This window comes from Heloderma suspectum, chromosome 7, assembly GCF_057233095.1.
Source record: "Heloderma suspectum isolate Gila_16-S chromosome 7, 16-S_ref, whole genome shotgun sequence".
In the NCBI taxonomy this organism is placed as follows: Eukaryota; Metazoa; Chordata; class Lepidosauria; order Squamata; family Helodermatidae; genus Heloderma; species Heloderma suspectum.
In genome coordinates, this window is record NC_139464.1 from 23005724 (window position 1) to 23025789 (window position 20066).

The 20066-nt window shown below is 43.1% G+C and overlaps 1 protein-coding gene across 5 annotated transcripts in view; it reads left to right on the forward strand.

Moving 5' to 3' along the window:
* The first annotated feature begins 8858 nt into the window (after window positions 1-8858).
* Window positions 8859-20066, forward strand: part of BID (BH3 interacting domain death agonist) — a 31337-nt gene continuing 20129 nt past the window's right edge. For all 5 annotated transcript variants that reach the window (XM_084809288.1, XM_084809287.1, XM_084809286.1 and 2 more), the window contains exon 1: window positions 8859-8923. The gene's annotated coding sequence lies outside the window, so the exon portion shown is untranslated. The remainder of the gene's footprint in view (window positions 8924-20066) is intronic.

Below are 20066 nucleotides of genomic sequence, written 5' to 3' on the forward strand. Positions count from 1 at the left end.
TTGGCCCCCCAGAGAAGTCACATTTGGCCCCAGGCCTGAGGTTCTATACCCCTGGCATATTTGGTGCAACTTCCTCCCTCACTGCAGCACTATGAAGTGAAAAGCCACACTTGTCAAAACATTCTCCCCTTTCTGCAACTCGAGGACAGACCATTCTACAAGTCCTCCCCTGTTATTGACGGGGCAATTAAAAAAAACCCAACTTTGTTAAAGAGGTAATAGTAGTACTATATTCTGTTTTCATTACAGATCTGAGGCAAATAAGAGAATTTGCAAATAAGTTGTATATAGTAATAGGTGACAAAATCAAGTAATACAGTCATCTTAATTTTGCATTGCAGCACAGTTTTTTCAAATGTTCTGGTCTTGAGTATGACTCCTTTTTTAGAGCTGACATAATAAAGAAAAGGAAGCTGGTCTTCAGATACCTCTCTTTATATAGCAGCTTCATGTTTCCTTTGATCTGAGGAGAGATTTTATTAGAAATGAAGACCTGGATTTGTTAAACTACTCAGAAGCAGTTGGGGACAATTTTAAGTGGCATATCTTCTTCAGAAAGTGGGTTTCCTTTTCTAACGCATCTCTTGCTTTTCTTTCTCCTTCACCCTCTCATTCTGAGCCCTTTCCTGCCTGTTTTATGCCCCTCCTTTTGTTTCTTCAAGGAATTCATCTTGCATATCTTTCCAACTGTAACCTTAGAGAAAAGGGAGGAAAGTATCCCCCTTTCCTTCCAGACGGAGGCTCCATCATCCCATAGCACCTTCTCACTTTCATATGTGACAGTCTTGAAAGACACCACAGCAAATCACATGCTATTGCTGCAACACTGTAAAAGGTGGTGTGAGTCAGCAAGGAAAGTACCTCCTTACATTCTCTTCTAAAAGTGTCTTTCTTTGACCCTGTATTAATATGTAACAGAGGATTCCCCTAGTGCACAGCTCACCTGTGTAACAGGGAAATTCCTATCTGGGCCTATGCACATATCCTCAAAGAAGGAAGCATTGGCTAAAGCAACTGAGCCCAAAGCCAATGCTCCAGTTGTAAAGAAATAGTTTCACTCTGCATACATTCTAGGAAACTTTGTAAAGAGTTCTTCTTTTCCTTAGCTATCATCAAGCACAGGGATCTAGTGTAGCACAGAGATGGGCAGTGCCTAGGCTTGCTCCCAGGTAAGTGTGAATAGACTTTCTGGTCCACAAGTATCTGCTTTAAGTATCTGCCATGAACTCGGCAGGTGGCCTTAGGCAAGCTGCTGTCTCTTAGCCTCCAATCTACATGTTGGGAGACCAATAGAACTGAGCTATTCTACAGAGATATTATGAGGATTACTAAGAGAAGAATGTATGTGAAATGCTTTAAATATACAAATTATTTGCCATCCTATGCATTACACTAAGAATTATTATGAGACACTTCTTTCCCAGCAGTGTCAGCTTTTGTCATTTTCTTCTGAATCTTTTGGTGTTAGGCAATATCCTTACAACCCTGACTCTTGACATTAGGTGAGCATTTACAGCCTTCCATAAACAAATCCACAGAACCATCTGTCCGCACATACCTGTTACATGAGGGTGAAAGTGGAGAGTGCAAAAGCTGGTTTGAAACTCACCATTAAAAAAACTAAGATCATGTCATCTGGCCCCATCACTTCCTGGCATATAGAAGGGGAAGAAATGGAAGCAGTGACAGATTTTACTTTCTTGGGCTCCAAGATCACCGCAGACGGTGACTGTAGCCGTGAAATTAAAAGACGCTTGCTCCTTGGGAGGAAAGCTATGGCAAACCTAGACAGCATAGTAAGAAGCAGAGACATCACCTTGCCGACAAAGGTCCGTCTAATCAAAGCTATGGTTTTCCCAGTAGTAATGTATGGCTGTGAGAGCTGGACTATAAGGAAGGCTGAGCGCCGAAGAATTGATGCTTTCGAACTGTGGTGCTGGAGAAGACTCTTCCGAGTCCCCTGGACTGCAAGGAGGTCAAATCAGTCCATCCTAAAGGAAATCAACCCTGACTGCTCATTGGAAGGACAGATAATGAAGCTGAAGCTCCAATATTTTGGCCACCTAATGCGAAGAGAAAACTCCCTGGAAAAGACCCTGATGCTGGGAAAGACTGAAGGCAAAAGGAGAAGGGGACGGCAGAGGATGAGATGGCTAGATAGCATCACGGATGCAATGAATATGAACTTGAGCACGCTCCGGGAGAGAGCGCAGGACAGGAAGGCCTGGCGTGCTATGGTCCATGGGGTCACGAAGAGTCGGACACGACTGAACGACTGAACAACAACAGGAATGTCTAGAAATTGCATTTCAAAAGATTCTGCTGCATGAGTAAGATGCCCACTTACTCCATCACCAAAAAAGAGGAAATGCATTGCCAAGAAAGAAATCAATTTGCATAACATTTTTGTATGCAAATGTATATGCATGGTTATGAATTTAGAAATCATATTTAGATAGAAATACATGACATCACACCATAGTGGAGAAGACTGACTAGGTGACTTGTGTGCCTGCTCAGTCTGCTGTCCAGGTACTAGCTGTTGATGGGCAACTTCAAAGCCATGAGTGACAGATGCTGCCTTAGAAGAGGCATCCTTTGTGCTTTTTCAGCCAGGATGGAATGCCTCTTCTGAGACAGAGCTTGATGTGAAGATGTATTTATTGTTTATTTAATAGATTCTAGGCTGCCTTTTAGGTCCATGCCCTCATAAGTAGGCTTCCAATATCTAAAGCACAATACATTATTAAAATCATAAAGATATTGAAATACTATGAAACACAACATGACAGTAGTGTCTCTGACAACAATAAAATTATCCATAAGAATAACACAGCGTAATAACTATTAAAATAGTTAAAACTATTTTCAGTTAGTGTAAAACCAATTCAAAACAGCAGCACCCAATATCTGTCAAGAGTAAGCGGCTTGAAACAAATGGGCTTTTAAAGCCATCTGAAGGCTGTTTTGGAACCTGTTTTTATGTATTACATTTAATGTAATAATTAAATGTATTACAAGGTCCTTGTAATACATTGCCTTCAAGGACAAGGTTCTTGAGCAAGTGGTTGCCAACCAATTCCAGACACTCTTGGATGAGATTGATTATCTAGACCCATTTCAGTCAGGGTTCAGGCCGGGTTTTGGCACAAAAACAGCCTTGGTCACCTTGTATGGTAACCTATGTCTGGAGAAAGATAGCGGGAGTGTGACCCTGTTGATTACCCTTGATTGCTCAGCGGGTTTCGATACCATGTTATCCTTCTGGGACGGCTCTTTGAGCTGGGAGTGGGAGGCACTGCATTGCAGTGGCTTTGCTCCTACTTGGAGGTCAGCTCCAAAAGGTGGTGCTTGGGGAACATTGCTCGGCCCTGTGGATTCTCCAGCATGGGGTTCCACAGGGGTCAGTTTTATCCCCCATGCTGTTCAACATCTACATGAAACCATTGAGTGCAGTCATCCAGAGTTTTGGAGTGCACTGTCATCAGTATACTGATGACACGCAGCTCTGTTTCTCCTTTTCATCTTCAGGTGAGGCTGTGAATGTGCTGAATCAGTGCCTGGCTGTGACAAGGGACTGGATGAGGGCTAATGAACTGAAGCTCAATCCAGACAAGACTGAGATGTTGTTGGTGGGTGGTTCTTCTGACCTGATGGAGGGTGCTCAACCTATTCTGGATGGGGTTGCACTCCCCCTAAAGGAGCAGGTCCATAGCTTGGGGGTCCTCCTAGAACCATCTTTGTTGCTCGAGGCTCTGGTGGCCTCAGTGGCACAGAGTTCCTTCTACCAACTTCGATTGGTGGCCCAGCTACACCCCTATCTAGACAGGGATAACTTGGCTTCAGTTGTCTATGCCCTGGTAGCCTCCAAGTTAGATTACTGCAATGTGTTCTACATGGGGCTGCCTCTGAAGACGGTTTGGAAACTGCAGCTTGTGCAAAATGCAGTGGCCAAATTGATAACTGGGACTAGAAGGTCCGCACATATAAGACTGACTCTGGCCTGCTTGCAGAGGCTGCCTATACGCTTCCGAGCTCAATTCAAGGTGCTCGTTTTAACCTATAAAGCCCTACACGTCTTGGGAACAATAGCAATACTTGATGGCATGCCTCTCCCCAGATGAACCTTCCCGTATGCTACATTCAGCAGCTAATGTCCTCCTCTGAGTGCCTCTTCCAAGGGAAGCTTGGAAGGCAGCAGTGAGGGAAAAGGCCTTCTCAGTGGTGGCCCCCATCTGTGGAACGAGCTCCCCAATGAGGTCTGCCTGGAGCCAACATTGTTATCTTTCCCGTGCCAGGTTAAGTCCTATCTCTTTTCCCAGGCATTTGGCAGTACATGATGAGTTTTAATCAGTCCTGGATGTGTCTTTAGTTATGACTGACTGTTCAAATTTGTTTTTAGTTATATGTTGTTTGTGTATATTGTTTGTGTGCTTTTATGTAAATGGCTTTTAAACTTTTTATATTGTATTTTAATGTTTTAACTTCTGTAAACCGCTCAGAGAACTTCGGCTATGGGGCGGTATAAAAATGTAATAAATAAATAATATCCAGCTGTCAATGCAGCATATGTGATTCTCCTCCCACCCAACTCCTTATTTTATGTTCACAGCAACCCTGTGAGGTAGGTTAGGCTGGTAGACAGCAATGTTAACTCAGTGGGCTTTTGGGCTGAGTGGTGATTTGAATTAGGTTTCCTTTGTCCTAGTCTGATCATTAACCTCTCTCTTGGTGTCTACCAGGTTCCCTGCCCCTCCAGATTTTTATTTTATTTGTAAAGATATTTTAATTTTAAAATGTTTTTTTTAACAGGGAGGCTGACCTGCTGCAAAATGAAGTGCTGGCATCCAGCCTCATCTTTATTTCCAAGAACGCCTCTGGGGCCCTGCATTTTTTTGGCGGTGCAGTACGAGGGTGATGCTTCTGTGTGAATTTGTGTGTTTCTCTGAGAATCATCAGTTTGCCTTCTGTGAAATGAGTGTTTTGTGGTGCAAATATGTGATTTTGCATTTGAGGCTCAGACCACACCTCTGCCTTGTACTCAGTTTCTTGGTGGAGTTACTTGTCTCTGAGCCTCATCAGACTGCCTTCTCTGCAGTGGGCATTGGTTCAGAAAACTGGGTTCAAAAAAGTAGTTTTGTGTTTTGGAGCCCAGAGCCCACCTCTGCCTTGTATTTAGGTACTTGACCAAGTTACTTTTCTTCTAGTCTCACCAGTGTATGTTCTGAGAAATGTGTTTTTTGTGACTGGCTGAACCTACCATGGCAGCCATTTTGTGAATGTGAAAGCCCCCCAAAAGCAGCCATTTTGTGAGAGCACCCATGACACTCTCTCAAAATTCCAAATGTGCCCACTGACCCCAAAAGGGTGGGGATCCCTGCACTACACCCACATCTAAAAATAGGGGTATTGTTCCCTGTGGATAGCTATTGTTTTATCCTATGCACACTGATTCACCTCAAAAAGAATATTGTAGAGCTGGAAAAGATTTAGAAAAGGGCAACCAAAATGATCAAGGGGCTGAAGCAACTCCCCTGCGATGAAAGGTTAATGTTAAAAAAAAAATAGAGAAAAAATGAGTCGGGCGGACATGATAAAGGTGTTTAAAATTATGCATGGTGTGGTCAAAATGGATAGGGCAAAGTTTTTCTTCCTCATATTACTAGAACTTGGGATCATCCAATGAAGCTGAATGGTGGGACATTTTGGACAGGCAAAAGGAAATATTTCTTCACACTGTGGAATTTGCTACCATAAGAAGCAGTGATGACAACTATGGTGGACGGCTGAAACAAAGATTAGACAAATTCATGGTGGATAACACCATCAATGGCTACTAGTTATGACGGCTATTACCTCCAGTATCAGAGGCAGTGTGTCAGTTCCTGGAAACACGAGCAGCAGGGTGCTATTGCACTCATGTTCTGCTTGCGGGCTTCCCCATAGGCATCTGGTTGGCCACTGTGCAGGCAAACAGAATTCTGGAGGAGATGGGCCTTGGTCACCATTGGTTTGATACAGCATGGTTCTGTCTCAGTAATGAGTTAAAATTCATACCCCATTAAGTAACTAAGGGCACAATCCTATGCATGTTTACACAGAGAAAAGGCCTACAATTCCTAGCATGCCCCAGCCACTTGGCTGGGGAATGGTGGGAGTTGTAGGCCTTTTCTCTGCCTAAACATGCATAGGATTGTGCCTGAAGACTGCCATCGCGTATGTATGTATATAAGCCACACTGAACTCAATGAAACATATTTCTGAACAGACTCATAGAGCATTGCACTCTAAGATGTCTTTAACTGAGCAAAATGTGCAAGCTTTTAAGATCTCGGGATCTGCTCATCAGCTAAGATGTTACATAATGCAGGGAAATGGGAGGTGGGGTCTGCAGACATTCAAATTAAGCTCTGCGGGTCATGTGATGGTTACAGGTTAGCCCTGGCGCTGCCCCTAGGGTTTCTGGGAACTACAAAGGGGAAAATGTTGGATTCCCCCATTTCGGAAATATAAAATCCATCTCTTACTCCGATGGGTTTCCATTCTGGGCAAAGCACACTGGAGATCTTGAATGCTTGCACATTTGTGATCTTTCATTACTTACCTACTGTATTCCAATACCGCCTTTCTGAACCCAACCAAGGAGCTTTATAAACATATCCGAGCATGGCAAACATAATCGCATAAAAACAACCTCAATCTATAATAGCCACCATTATTTTTGTCGGCCTAATAAAAAAGTATTACGCTAATAAGGGTTTTGGAGTTTTTCTGTCGGGTTACCCGGGTGTTTGACCCGACAAGAAATCCAGGGAGATTAGTGCACTGCTGGTGACCATCTCACTGAGAAATGCCTTGTTGGAAAAAAAAGTATTACACTCGTGTAAAAGTATTACACTAATAAGGGTTTTGGAGTTTTTCTGTCGGGTTACCCGGGTGTTTGACCCGACAAGAAATCCAGGGAGATTAGTGCACTGCTGGTGACCATCTCACTGAGAAATGCCTTGTTGGAAAAAAAAGTATTACACTCGTGTAAAAGTATTACACTAATAAGGTTTTGGAGTTTTTCTGTCGGGTTACCCGGGTGTTTGACCCGACAAGAATTCCAGGGAGATTAGTGCACTGCTGGTGACCATCTCACTGAGAAATGCCTTGTTGGAAAAAAAAGTATTACACTCGTGTAAAAGTATTACACTAATAAGGGTTTTGGAGTTTTTCTGTCGGGTTACCCGGGTGTTTGACCCGACAAGAAATCCAGGGAGATTAGTGCACTGCTGGTGACCATCTCACTGAGAAATGCCTTGTTGGAAAAAAAAGTATTACACTCGTGTAAAAGTATTACACTAATAAGGTTTTGGAGTTTTTCTGTCGGGTTACCCGGGTGTTTGACCCGACAAGAATTCCAGGGAGATTAGTGCACTGCTGGTGACCATCTCACTGAGAAATGCCTTGTTGGAAAAAAAAGTATTACACTCGTGTAAAAGTATTACACTAATAAGGGTTTTGGAGTTTTTCTGTCGGGTTACCCGGGTGTTTGACCCGACAAGAAATCCAGGGAGATTAGTGCACTGCTGGTGACCATCTCACTGAGAAATGCCTTGTTGGAAAAAAAAGTATTACACTCGTGTAAAAGTATTACACTAATAAGGTTTTGGAGTTTTTCTGTCGGGTTACCCGGGTGTTTGACCCGACAAGAATTCCAGGGAGATTAGTGCACTGCTGGTGACCATCTCACTGAGAAATGCCTTGTTGGAAAAAAAAGTATTACACTCGTGTAAAAGTATTACACTAATAAGGGTTTTGGAGTTTTTCTGTCGGGTTACCCGGGTGTTTGACCCGACAAGAAATCCAGGGAGATTAGTGCACTGCTGGTGACCATCTCACTGAGAAATGCCTTGTTGGAAAAAAAAGTATTACACTCGTGTAAAAGTATTACACTAATAAGGTTTTGGAGTTTTTCTGTCGGGTTACCCGGGTGTTTGACCCGACAAGAAATCCAGGGAGATTAGTGCACTGCTGGTGACCATCTCACTGAGAAATGCCTTGTTGGAAAAAAAAGTATTACACTCGTGTAAAAGTATTACACTAATAAGGTTTTGGAGTTTTTCTGTCGGGTTACCCGGGTGTTTGACCCGACAAGAATTCCAGGGAGATTAGTGCACTGCTGGTGACCATCTCACTGAGAAATGCCTTGTTGGAAAAAAAAGTATTACACTCGTGTAAAAGTATTACACTAATAAGGGTTTTGGAGTTTTTCTGTCGGGTTACCCGGGTGTTTGACCCGACAAGAATTCCAGGGAGATTAGTGCACTGCTGGTGACCATCTCACTGAGAAATGCCTTGTTGGAAAAAAAAGTATTACACTCGTGTAAAAGTATTACACTAATAAGGTTTTGGAGTTTTTCTGTCGGGTTACCCGGGTGTTTGACCCGACAAGAATTCCAGGGAGATTAGTGCACTGCTGGTGACCATCTCACTGAGAAATGCCTTGTTGGAAAAAAAAGTATTACACTCGTGTAAAAGTATTACACTAATAAGGTTTTGGAGTTTTTCTGTCGGGTTACCCGGGTGTTTGACCCGACAAGAATTCCAGGGAGATTAGTGCACTGCTGGTGACCATCTCACTGAGAAATGCCTCGTTGGAAAGCTTTCAAGGAGTCCCGGTGGGAAAGCGCTGAAGCCGAGCTTTCCGCCTTCCCCAGAATTTGCTTCCCTCGACGAACGCCCAGCTCATCGCGCAGGGGAGCAGCCGAGCTGGCGAAAAGGAAAGCGGACGCTTTGAAAGGCGAGGTTTGGCCGCCTTGGAAGGGGCGGAGCGCGCAGCCGGAGGAAGTGAAGTCAGTCAAATTCGCTGCCGAGAGAGGAGACGGGGGAGAGGTTCGGCGGGCTGCTGCACCGGAGGCGGCTAGATCCGCCGTGCGGGGTAAGTGCGTTCTCTCTTGACGCGCCCCTCTCTTCTGGCAGGCTTTTGCGCGGGTGTCGGCAACGGGCGCCTTATGTTCCCGTTGCCTTCCCATCAGCTTTGCTGGCGGCCGATTGGCAATGCCCCCCCCCCCCGGGCAGAGGTAAAAGTCGTGGGCCCTGGGAGAAAGAGCGGGGGGGAGACCCTAACTCGGGGGCGCAGCGTGCATTGGACCCCTTTCTAGTCCTGCAGGCTTCCGAGCGGCGCCGAGCTCTGCAGCGCACTAAACAAACCTGGAGTCGGTGTTGGAAATTCACTTGCGGGGGAGTGGTCGTCTGAAACGGGTCTGGGCGGCGTGTGGTTTACCTACCCTCAGGGCGCGATCCTGTGCATGTTTAGACAGGAAGAAACCCTGCAACCCCCAGCATTCCCCAGCCAGCTTTTTTTCCCCCTGCCTACACATGCATAGGGTTGCGCCCTTAAAAATGCTGGAAAGAGAGGAGGCGCTGGGTGCAAACGCTCCTCTCTCTTCCCCAGGACCTCGGCTTGGGGAGTGCTGCGGTTGCATTTCCTCCCGCACCGCCCAGCTTTCCCGCTCCGAGGGCGTGGAGGGTGGTGCAAAGGTAGCAGGGAAAGCTCGCCCTGAGGCCCGGGGTGGCAGCCCGCGAATGGCTTGCATTTATTTCCTGGCGGGGAGTCTAACGGAGCCAGGATCGTCGGAGGAAAAAGTTCCCGCCTCCTGGAGCGGTGCGTGGACGGTTTTGCCTGTCCGGCCCTTCGCGGCAGGGCTGCCGTCTCCTCGCAAGACAAGAGGCAGGGTGTGAGGTGGCGGATTTTTAGTCAAGGTGCTATCAAAAGGCAGCAAATAGTCAATTGCTTAGTGTATGGTTCTGTTTTTAGCATTGGGTGGGCGTCATTTGGCTTTCCTGCTCCACGTTTTGTTACACGTTCTTCTCTTTTCATTTGGAGGCATTTACTGGACACACACACAGGCTTTATGTATTCGTTACATTTATATCCCACCTTACCTCCAAGGAGCCAGAGGCAGCGTACATGATCCTTCTCCCCCATTTTATCCCCACAAGAACAACCCTGCAAGGTAGCTTAAGCTCAGAGGCCCAAAGTCTCCCAGTAAGCTTCATGGCCAAGTGGGGACCTGAACCCAGGTCTCCCCAGCCCAAGACTCTAACCACTACACTACACAGTTTTTTTCATCATAATGTATTCATGAAGTACCCATTCTTATGATGAGGACAAGGGTAGGGCATGGGAGGCTCATCTGTGGTTCCCTGATGGAAGTGGCCAACCTGAAGGAACAGGATGCCTGCTTTTGTCAAAGCCTGGAATGCAGCTGACTGCCAGAGAGATGCCCACGGAGGCGCATATAGTCAGAGCAGGCGCATATAGTCAGAGCAGGCGCATATAGTCAGAGCAGGCGTTGGGATGGTCTTCACTTCAGGATCCTCATTGAAAATGTGGCTGGAAGGACCTACTCTACATTCTAGCATGTATCTATGATGCCTTGGCTGCACTCCTCTTATGGAGCAGTAACTAGTTAAAGAAGAGAAAGCAAAGAGTGGGAATAAATGGTAACTTCTCCCAATGGAAGGATGTAAACAGTGGGTTCCCACAGGGATCTGCATTTGGACCAGTGCCTTTCAACTTGTTCATTAATGATCTGGAATTAGGAGTGAGCAGTGAGGTGGCCAGGCTTGCTGATGACACCAAATTATTTAGGGTGGTTAAAACAAAAAGGGACTGCAAAGAGTCCAAAAGGATCTCTCCAAACTGGGAGAATGGGCATCAAAATGGCAAATGCAGTTCAGTGTAAATAAGTGTAAAGTGATGTACATTGGGGCAAAACAATTCCAAGTTCGCATGTAAGCTGATAGGAACTGAGATAGCATGCGCTCAGATCAAGGAAGAGATCTTGGGGTTATGGACAGCTCAATGAAAATATCAACCCAATGTGTGGCTGCTGTAAAAAAAAGGCAAATCTCACGTTAGGCATAATTGGGAAAGGAATCAGAAATACAACTGCCAGGATCATACTCCCCTTATACAGATCTATGGTGTGACTGTACTTGGAATACCGTGTATAGTTCTGGTCGCCACACCTAAAAAAGGTAGAGTTGGAAAAAGTGTAGAACAGAGCAACTAACATGATGAAGGGGCTGGAGCAACTCTTTATGAGGAAAGGTTACAACATTTCGGACTGTTTAGCTTAGAAAACAGGTGAGTGAGAGGAGACATGATAGATGTGTACATAATTATGCATGGTGTGGAGAAGGTGGATAGGGAGATACTTTTCTCCCCCTCATAATACTAGAACCTGGGGTCATCCCATGAAGCTGATTGATGAGAGATTTGGAACAGATAAAAGGAAGTACTTAACACAGCACATAGTTAAACTATGGAATTCACTTCCACAAGAGGTAGCAATGGCCACTAATTTGGATGGCTTTAAAAGGGGATTGGACAAATTCCTGGAGGATAACGCTATCATGGCTACTCGTCCTGATGGCTCTATGCTACCCCCAGTATCAAAGCCGTATGCCTATGTACACCAGTTGCTGGGGAACATGGGCAGGTGGGTGCTGTTGCATTCACACCCTACTTGTGAGTTTCCTGTGGACAGCTGGTTGGCCACTGTGTGAACAGAATGCTGGACTAGATGGACTTTTGGTCTAATCCAGCAGAGTGGTTCTTATTTGCTTGGCGTCAAGTAACGGTGGGGATGCACATAACTTTATGCATTTGGAGACCAGGTTACAGTGCGGGTGTCCCATTGTTTGTTGTTTGTACCCTACCTTTCTTTTTTTAGCTTAAACTCACTGTTTTGTGTAACTCCAGCTTTTCTTATCTCAATGGCTGCTGCTTAGGGCAGCTCTTAGGGCAGCTCTGGCCTCTCGGTGTCTTCTGCAATGGCAGCATTGCAGCTGACAGTCCACTAAGGACTAGCGTCTTTTCCTCACGAGGACCCTTCTGGTTTATGGGACCCATAGTGGACAGGAGGATGTATTGCCTCGGCAGGTCAATGTGACCAAACAGCAGGAAGCCAAAACCTGGGCTTTATTTATTGTGCAGCAAGAAAAATGCGTTGTGTGGAGGGAGGATTTGAATATTGGAAGGATACCAGAGATGCAGCACATTTCTTGGTGTTCTGTGTAGAGGCATATATTTCACCCCCTCCTCAATATTTTTTTCACTCTGTTCTAGGCCACCTAGTATCAGGAATGGGTTGGGACAAGTCCAGTGTTCCTCATCCCACAATAATGTGCTGTACTTTCTCCATAAGGGTTCAACTATTCACTCACTTTATACAGGATAAATTAAAGTGCGATAATATGTTAAGAACTGGCTTTTCTTTGTAGAATGTAGCTAAAAGCCTGTCAGGTTTGATAGGAGGGATGGAGAGTTCCAATCCTTTGCCCAGGCTCAGTTGCTTTCATCTTGCTTGACATGCAAATCCTGACTCTGCACATGCAAACAGTGGCAAAAGGCTTGGGGACAAATGGGCTGGCAAGGAGGTGGAGGAGTGGTTTTCTGTTCGTTCTCTCCCAGCCACGAGTGAGGCTGCATGAAATTTTTGTACTAACGTACAATGTCAGAAGACAAAGCACACGCGGGTTGCTTTGCGTGTGACGCGTGTGTTCCTCTGCTTGTCCCTCAAAAATGCAGGTAAGCAATAGATATAATCTTTCTTTCTTTCTTTCTTTCTTTCTTTCTTTCTTTCTTTCTTTCTTTCTTTGCTTTCCTCCTTTTTGTTCTTTTTCTTCCCCAGAATACTGTAATGTTGGAAACTGTAGATTTTGACTATGTTGTTGGTATTGTTTATTTCACTTATAAAAAATAAAATAAATATAGATTAAAAAAAATGCAGGTAAGCAGTGATGGGAGAAGGATCTCTCACACCTACTTTGTTGTTGTTGTTGTTGTGTCGTTCAGTCGTGTCCGACTCTTCGTGACCCCATGGACCATAGCACGCCAGGCCTTCCTGTCCTGCGCTCTCTCCTGCAGTGTGCTCAAGTCCATATTCATCGCATCGGTGATGCTGTCTAGCCATCTCATCCTCTGCCGCCCCCTTCTCCTTTTGCCTTCTCTCACACCTACTTACTTATGTTTTAAAGCAGGAGTGGGCAACTTGTGGCCCTCCAGATGCTTTGGCCAACAACTCCCATGAACCTTCACCATTGGCTATGTTGGCAAGGGCTGATGGGAATTGTAGGCCAAAACATCTGGGGGGCCACAAGTAGCCCACCCCTGCTTTAAAGGAACAAGTGCCAAACAATGCACACCCAGGCACTTCGGGTGCAACTCAGGCTGTATGTATTGTGCTTTCAAGGATTATTACTGTCAGGGTGGACACTGAGCCCATAGAATCCCAGAGTAGTTCTGATTCTGAGGAAGAGCAGTCGCTCCTGGGAAAGGAGCGCGCTCCAGGAGCAACTGCTCTTCCTCAGAATCAGAACTACTCTGGGATTCTATGGGCTCAGTGTCCACCCTGACAATTACTTTGAATCGTAGAACATCCTAGGTTGCTCACTTTTCAGAGGGTGGTATCAGACCAGACACATCAAGGACGTTGCTGAGTAGGAGGTTTTTGTTGTCCGCATATGGATTGGAAGACTAGTTCCACAGAAGCCTAGGATGTACACTGAAGTACATCATTTTAGTGGTTGGCCCGCTGTGAGAGGTGCCTTTGCTTCATTTTGTGTACACCAACCATCTTCTCCAACAGATCAAACTCTGGGGAAACTTTTTTTTAAAGCAGAAGTCAGATTTGCACAACGTGACTTGGCTGGCCCTTATCAGTCACAAAACCACCTTCTCTCACCCCACCCCCTGATAAACATGCAGGCATTTGAAAGCAAAAACAAAGCAGATAACCCAACTTGACTCATGGATGGGACGGGGTGAGTGTTGAATCTGGAGGCTATGTAGGTTTCGTTATAGGAGCAAAGGTGGAGGAAGGACAGAAAAACCCATACCTACTCCTGTTTGAAGGTGGTGACCTGCTTTTCTAAGTCTGTTGTTAGTGGATCTGACCGTTGCCTTTGGTTGTATTAATACGAGAATTTTCTCATTATTAACAAGAATGAATTGAAGCAGGCATTTTGGCCAGTGGCCTGATGAGTCTGGCGAAGCCTCAATTATATTTTCCTTTTGCCATTCTAGTTGGAGGTGTATGTTCTTTGTGAGACGCTTCATCTTGTCTATTGAGCCAAGATTTGTTTGGGTGTAAGAACTGGAGTGTTTGGTACTCTGTGCTTGGATCTGCCCATGTGCTATGAATTCCTGTTGTACTCTAAATATCAGGATTCTCTTGTGGGATGATTTAGATATAGACAAATATTTATTTGATTTACACTTGGAATAGTGAGGGTTTTTTAGTGTCTGTATTTGTTAGTCACAGCTACTCAGAGATTATTGTAACTATTAAATAAATACAGCATTTATATCCCTCCTGTTTGCTTCCAAGGAGCCCAAGGCACCAGACATGGTCCCCCTCCTCTCCATTTTATCCTCACAACAACCCTGTAAGGTAGGTTAGGTGTAGAGTCAATGACTGGCCCAAAGTCACCCAGTGAACGTCATGGTCGAGTGGGGACTAGAACCCAGATCTCCCGAGTTCCAGTCAGACACTATAACCACTACACCACACTCGCTCTCCAGTGTGTATCCCAGGGGAGGGATGACTTGGAAATCTTGTCGATATTCTGTATTAATATATACTATCCTGTTGAGCTGATTGATATTCTCTTCAGACTATTCTTTCTGTCCAGTGTTTATACCCTTTTTGCTGCTTTTTGCTGTTTTCTGTATGAAGGGTAGCAGCTGGCAACTATCTGAGGTAAAAAGATTGGCACTGTATAAGGTTTTGGAGAGCAGACCACTTCAGGTTTGTTTGTGCAAACTGGTTTGTTTGTGCAAACACCAGCCAAATAGTTTGTGGAAGCTGCTACTGCGCATATGCTTAGACATGTAACTGATTTGGAAATTTTTGATAAAGCATATAAAATTGTACTATTTGGTATATTTATAAAATGTACACAGCAATTTTATTTAAATATTAGGGTTAATCTTAGGGTTACTAACCCTCCCCTGGCAACTTACCTAAAAGAATCCTTTGCATTTTTACTCAGTGGTAAGACCCACTCTTTATACTGGAGCTTAGGCCTGGGTAAGTGCACACAGGATTACAGCCTCAAAAGTATAAATGACTTAGTTTTGTATGAACAAAATTGTGAATATACCCAATACTAGAGAGAGGATTATGAACTACTGCGCCCTATGCCACCTAAACATATGCGTCTTAGTTTTTGCTATCTGAGAACCAGGAAAACATAAACGTTGAAAATAGAAACTGCATATATTGTAATAAAAGAGAGTATTATTTAGAAAGAAATAGTCTCATACAGTAACAGTATAAAGGACTAGCAGCATATTTGGATATCTGGTTAAACTTTATAACACTGAAGGCATTAAATTTTCCAATACAGTATATATTCTCATGTTCTAATGCTGTAGTGTAGATTGTCTTGTATGAAAAAATGTTCCCACTACACATTTTGAGTGAGTAAAACCTCATCATAAAAAGTATCTCATTCATTCCAAAACAGTTTTTCAGTGTTCCCTTACATTTCTGATTTTTGTTGTTGTTAGAAAAATGGGGAAAGGAAACCTTGGGGAAGGGAGAGGTCCCACCCCATGAATTTTCCATTTTTCCCACCAGGCCTTCACATCTCTAGGTATGCCTATCTTTAATTGTATGGCTCAGTTGCATGTGCAGTCTAAAGTTAGTGTCCCCATTTCCAACATGGCGGTATGAATGATTTTTCATATGCTTTCATTCTTAAAATTTATATACTGCTTAAAAAATCTGTTCACAGAGGCTTATAAAATACAAAAAGAGCAAAACTACAACAGACCTCTGCTGTCTCCGCTGTTTTTTCTTATATTTTTGCTGATGTCCACCTGGGGAACCACTATCTGGTTTCACTTTTGCTTCCTGGTGTGCCAAATTTTGCTTTTCCTGGTGCAGAGGAGTGGAATTTGAGAGTATGATGCTGACAGATTACTTAATAAATCTGACTTTTGCTACCTGAGTAATTTTTAGCTTCTTGACTTGAACATATGTGTCTTCTTGGCTGTGATGATGAGTACAGTGTGAAATGTAGTAGTGTCATTCTACAGTTGTGGCCTAAGTGTATTAACTTAGAAGAAAGCTCTGTTTAAATTATTTTCATTTTGTTTTATTTACAACATTTATTAGCTGCTCTTCAGCCATGGCTGTGAAGAAGCTTACAAAGTAAAGTAAATACAATAAAATTCACTGACAAGAGTTCATGGCAAGCAAAGTAAAAATCTACCATAAAACAATAAAAAACCAACCATCGGTGGGACTTAAAATTTCCAAGTAAACGAGTTTAGGCTCTGGATACAGTTTGTGTATTTTAAAATATTTTTATCCAGTCTTCATAAAAACATTAAGTTTGTATTTAATTTTTGTGTTTTAAGGCAGCCAAGAGCAATTAGAAGTCATAATATAAATAAGAATACAATAATGAAGATTTTTAAAAAGCCCAAGTAAGCAATAAGATCCCATCATTAAAAACAGTAGAAGGAGCAAGGAATGATTAAAAACTACAGCAGCATCCAGTTCAGGCTGATTCTGAGTCCCTGTGTTTCTTGAGAAAGAGAGTTCCAAAGAGATCCCTGGGTGCAACAACTGAGAAGGCACTGCCTGTGTGCTCACTCACCTTAGGTCAGATGGTGGCAGAACGCAAAGCAGGGCCTCATCCCAGAACCGGGGAGAGCCAAGCAGCCTCATATCAGCAGGGGCAGCTGTCCTGCAGAATAGTATCTGCTGAGGGGCAACGGTAAATCCAGCTGGAGTAAAAAGATTGCAGGTAACCCAAATCTAGCATGTTAAATAGCCACAACTTATGGCGTGGCGTAATTGTGCAAATGTGTCTTTGGTGGACTTGAAATCAACAACCCTGTAAAGTCCGTTTGTGTTTTATCCCCATATTTCAGATGAGGGCATTGAGGCAAAGAGAGTATCACTTCCTTAAAGCCACCAGGAAATTGATGGTTGTGGGGAGATTTGGAAAAGGGAATTCCCAACTCGTATCCATAGCCACTCCATTTGCTGAAGCCTGCTTAGAGTGAGATTTGTGTTAGCTATTGTTTTGTCTTATTTTACTGTTAAAAACTGAGTTCTCCCAAATGATTCCTCCCTCGAGGATTCATTACAGATTTAAATTTCTTTTATTTATTAATGTGTTACATTTTTTTATCCAACCTTCCTCCAAGACGCTCAGGAACAGCATACATGGTGGCTCCCTACCCCCATTTTATCTTCAGAATCAGTAGGTTAGGCTGAGAAGTAGTGACTGGGACCAAGGCCACTCAGTGATCTTCAAGGTTAACTGGGGATTTGAACCCAGATCTCTCCAGTTTTAATCCACCACTCTAACCATTATATCACACTGGCTGGCTGTGAAATCTGTATACCTACACAACAAGGTTATTTCACTTTGTACCAGTTTATCATAACTTTATCCAAAAAGAAAAAAAGATGTGGCATTTTGTCATTTGCTAAGGGTGCCTTCTGTTAGAACTATAGATCCTCAGAGAATGGGAATGACTATTGAATCAAGAGTGTCACAGTCTTACTATTTTAGCAGCACTATATAGGTGTAGGTATCAGCCTAGGTGTTCCATTTCTTTAAGCATGGGTTTCACTGACAGTTATCCAGTGTTTAAAAAAGAGTATTTGAGAAACAGTGGAAAAGAAATTTACAGTAAATTGAAGTCTGGGATCAAAGGGATTAATACTGGCAATCTAATAGGGGGCGGATAGTGGGAAAACCATGTATTTCCTGGAAAAAGCATGAAACTTTCCATAAGTGCTCTACACATATGTAAGATTAATTTTTGAGGGAGGGCCCGAACGTAATGGTGGCTGTATAAAAAATATGGCGGCTGTATAAAAAAATGCCATAAATAAAACTTTGAACTTTGAACTGTTAGCTTATTTATTTAAAAAAGTATGTATTTTTACAATTAAACTTTAATCAATGAAAATAACTAATATAATTTTCATTTAACATTGTTAATAAATCATCAGGGACATCTTGTTTATTGGCAATAAAGCAATAATGCTAATTGACTTGTGTTCATGTTGGCTGGCTTCTTTCACATGTAGCAGAATGTGAAATTCTTGTGTCTGCTTCTTCATGAGAGCACGGCTCCAACTCATCATGAATACACATATTGCACCTTATTTGCTTTCTATGAGTGGTTACTATCTCTTTATCGTGATGGGTTGTGAGTTTTTCCGCCAATAGCTTGAAGAGTTCGGTTTTGTTTTCATCGTTAGAGAAATTTGTTCCAGTTCTTTGGAATGGCTTGTGTTATTAAGTACATGACGTCTAGTGCCAGCACCTCGAGACATTTGGGTTTCTGACTTTAAACTGTCTGGACAATAGTCGTCCCGATGACATCCATTCCTCCAGCTTCACTCCATTCCCGAAGAACTGAGTCCACAAATTTCTCACCATACTCATCGAAAGTCTTCACTTCTCCAGGAGGTAACATATGAACTATGGCTGGTCCATTGAGAACTACAGCTGAGGCCATTGGCTTTTCATTGGGATAATCTGCCAAGTTTCTAAAGCATTGCAGGAGATCTGATTTGTTAGTTTTTTCTTAGTTGCCCATATTCTGATAGAGATGGAGGGAATGGTTGATTCTCGTGTTTAAAGAAGTCTTGGAATCAGCACCCTGTTGTTGGCAGCCAATGTACAGTTTTGCAAATAAACTTGCATCATTTTTGCCTAATTTTAGATGTAGGCTTCCTTCATTTTTTTCTAGCTTTTGGGTAAATAATTTAAACTGATTTCACTTGATTGGTGACTCAATTCATACAATTTGTTAATCAAGTCGCAGGCGCATATAGTCCTTGAACTGCTGAATTCTAGTTGCTTGAAGTTCTTGTAAGTCCTGAAGTGCAGTTTGTGAAACTATTACCATATTGTGAATGTTCATGAGGTCTTCACTATGTTCTTCAAAAGGAGTGCCCAAATCTTCAATCTTATGTATCGGCGCCTTGAGGTGTTTAAAGAATGAAAGTTGTACGCTGGATATGCATTCATGGTGCTGAGGTTGGGGTGGGGTTTTTTTTTTGGTGAAATCCTGTTTCAAAATCATGTATCAGCTGTGCTACTTAAGGCCCGCCGCCATCCTTTTATTTGGATTCTCGGTTAAACCGATAGTACCTCCATCACCCTTCACAAGAGCACTGCCTTGTTCGTGTGCTTGGTCTAAGGAAATATAAAATCATTTCAATCAATGCTAATAAAATGTCTGGAACACTGTTTTCGGGAAGTTTGCTTAAGCCTGCCACTAAATTCTGAATCTGTTCTCAGAGTAACTGATCATATCTTCTTTAAAATGCATAATGCATTCATAATATCAGTTTCAATATCAGTCAAACTCACGGGCTTTGTGCAGTGCATTTCCCATTCCTTCCTTGACAGTTATCAGTATATCATGACCTTTGCTGTAAAAAGTCAATTCTGGAATTTGTTCAAGTAGTATATCTTTGATACGAGCTGAATGAGCAATTTGTTTTTCTCCCGTAAGTTGTTCCAAATGCGGTTGTTGATGATGGGTTATAGTTAATGTTATTGACAGCTTCTGCAGTCAAAATTCTTTCACAAAGACTTTGAGGGCATACGACACCAATTTCTTCATAATAGCTGCAAGCAGGTTTGATAAGTCAGAAGAAATTTGTAGGACCTGGTCATACGATATTCCTAATTCTAAAGCATGTACCTTATCCACTATTTCCTTCTTTCTGGTTCTGCAGTATAACATCAGTGACAGATAAACAGGCAAAGGGGTTTCTTGGGAGCGCTCATGATGTACAGCTTCACCACAAGGAACATGCCCGAGTGTATTGTAGCTGACTAATTGTGCTACTGTTAGCACTTCTTGTCTGGCATTGTTATCCGACTGCTGCTGACTATTCAAGTCATACAAAATAATTTTAATCAATGCTAATAAAATGTCTGGAACACTTTATTCTTGGAAGGTTTGGTCAAGCCTGCCACTAAATTCCAAATTCGTTTTCAGAGTGACTGATCGTATTTTC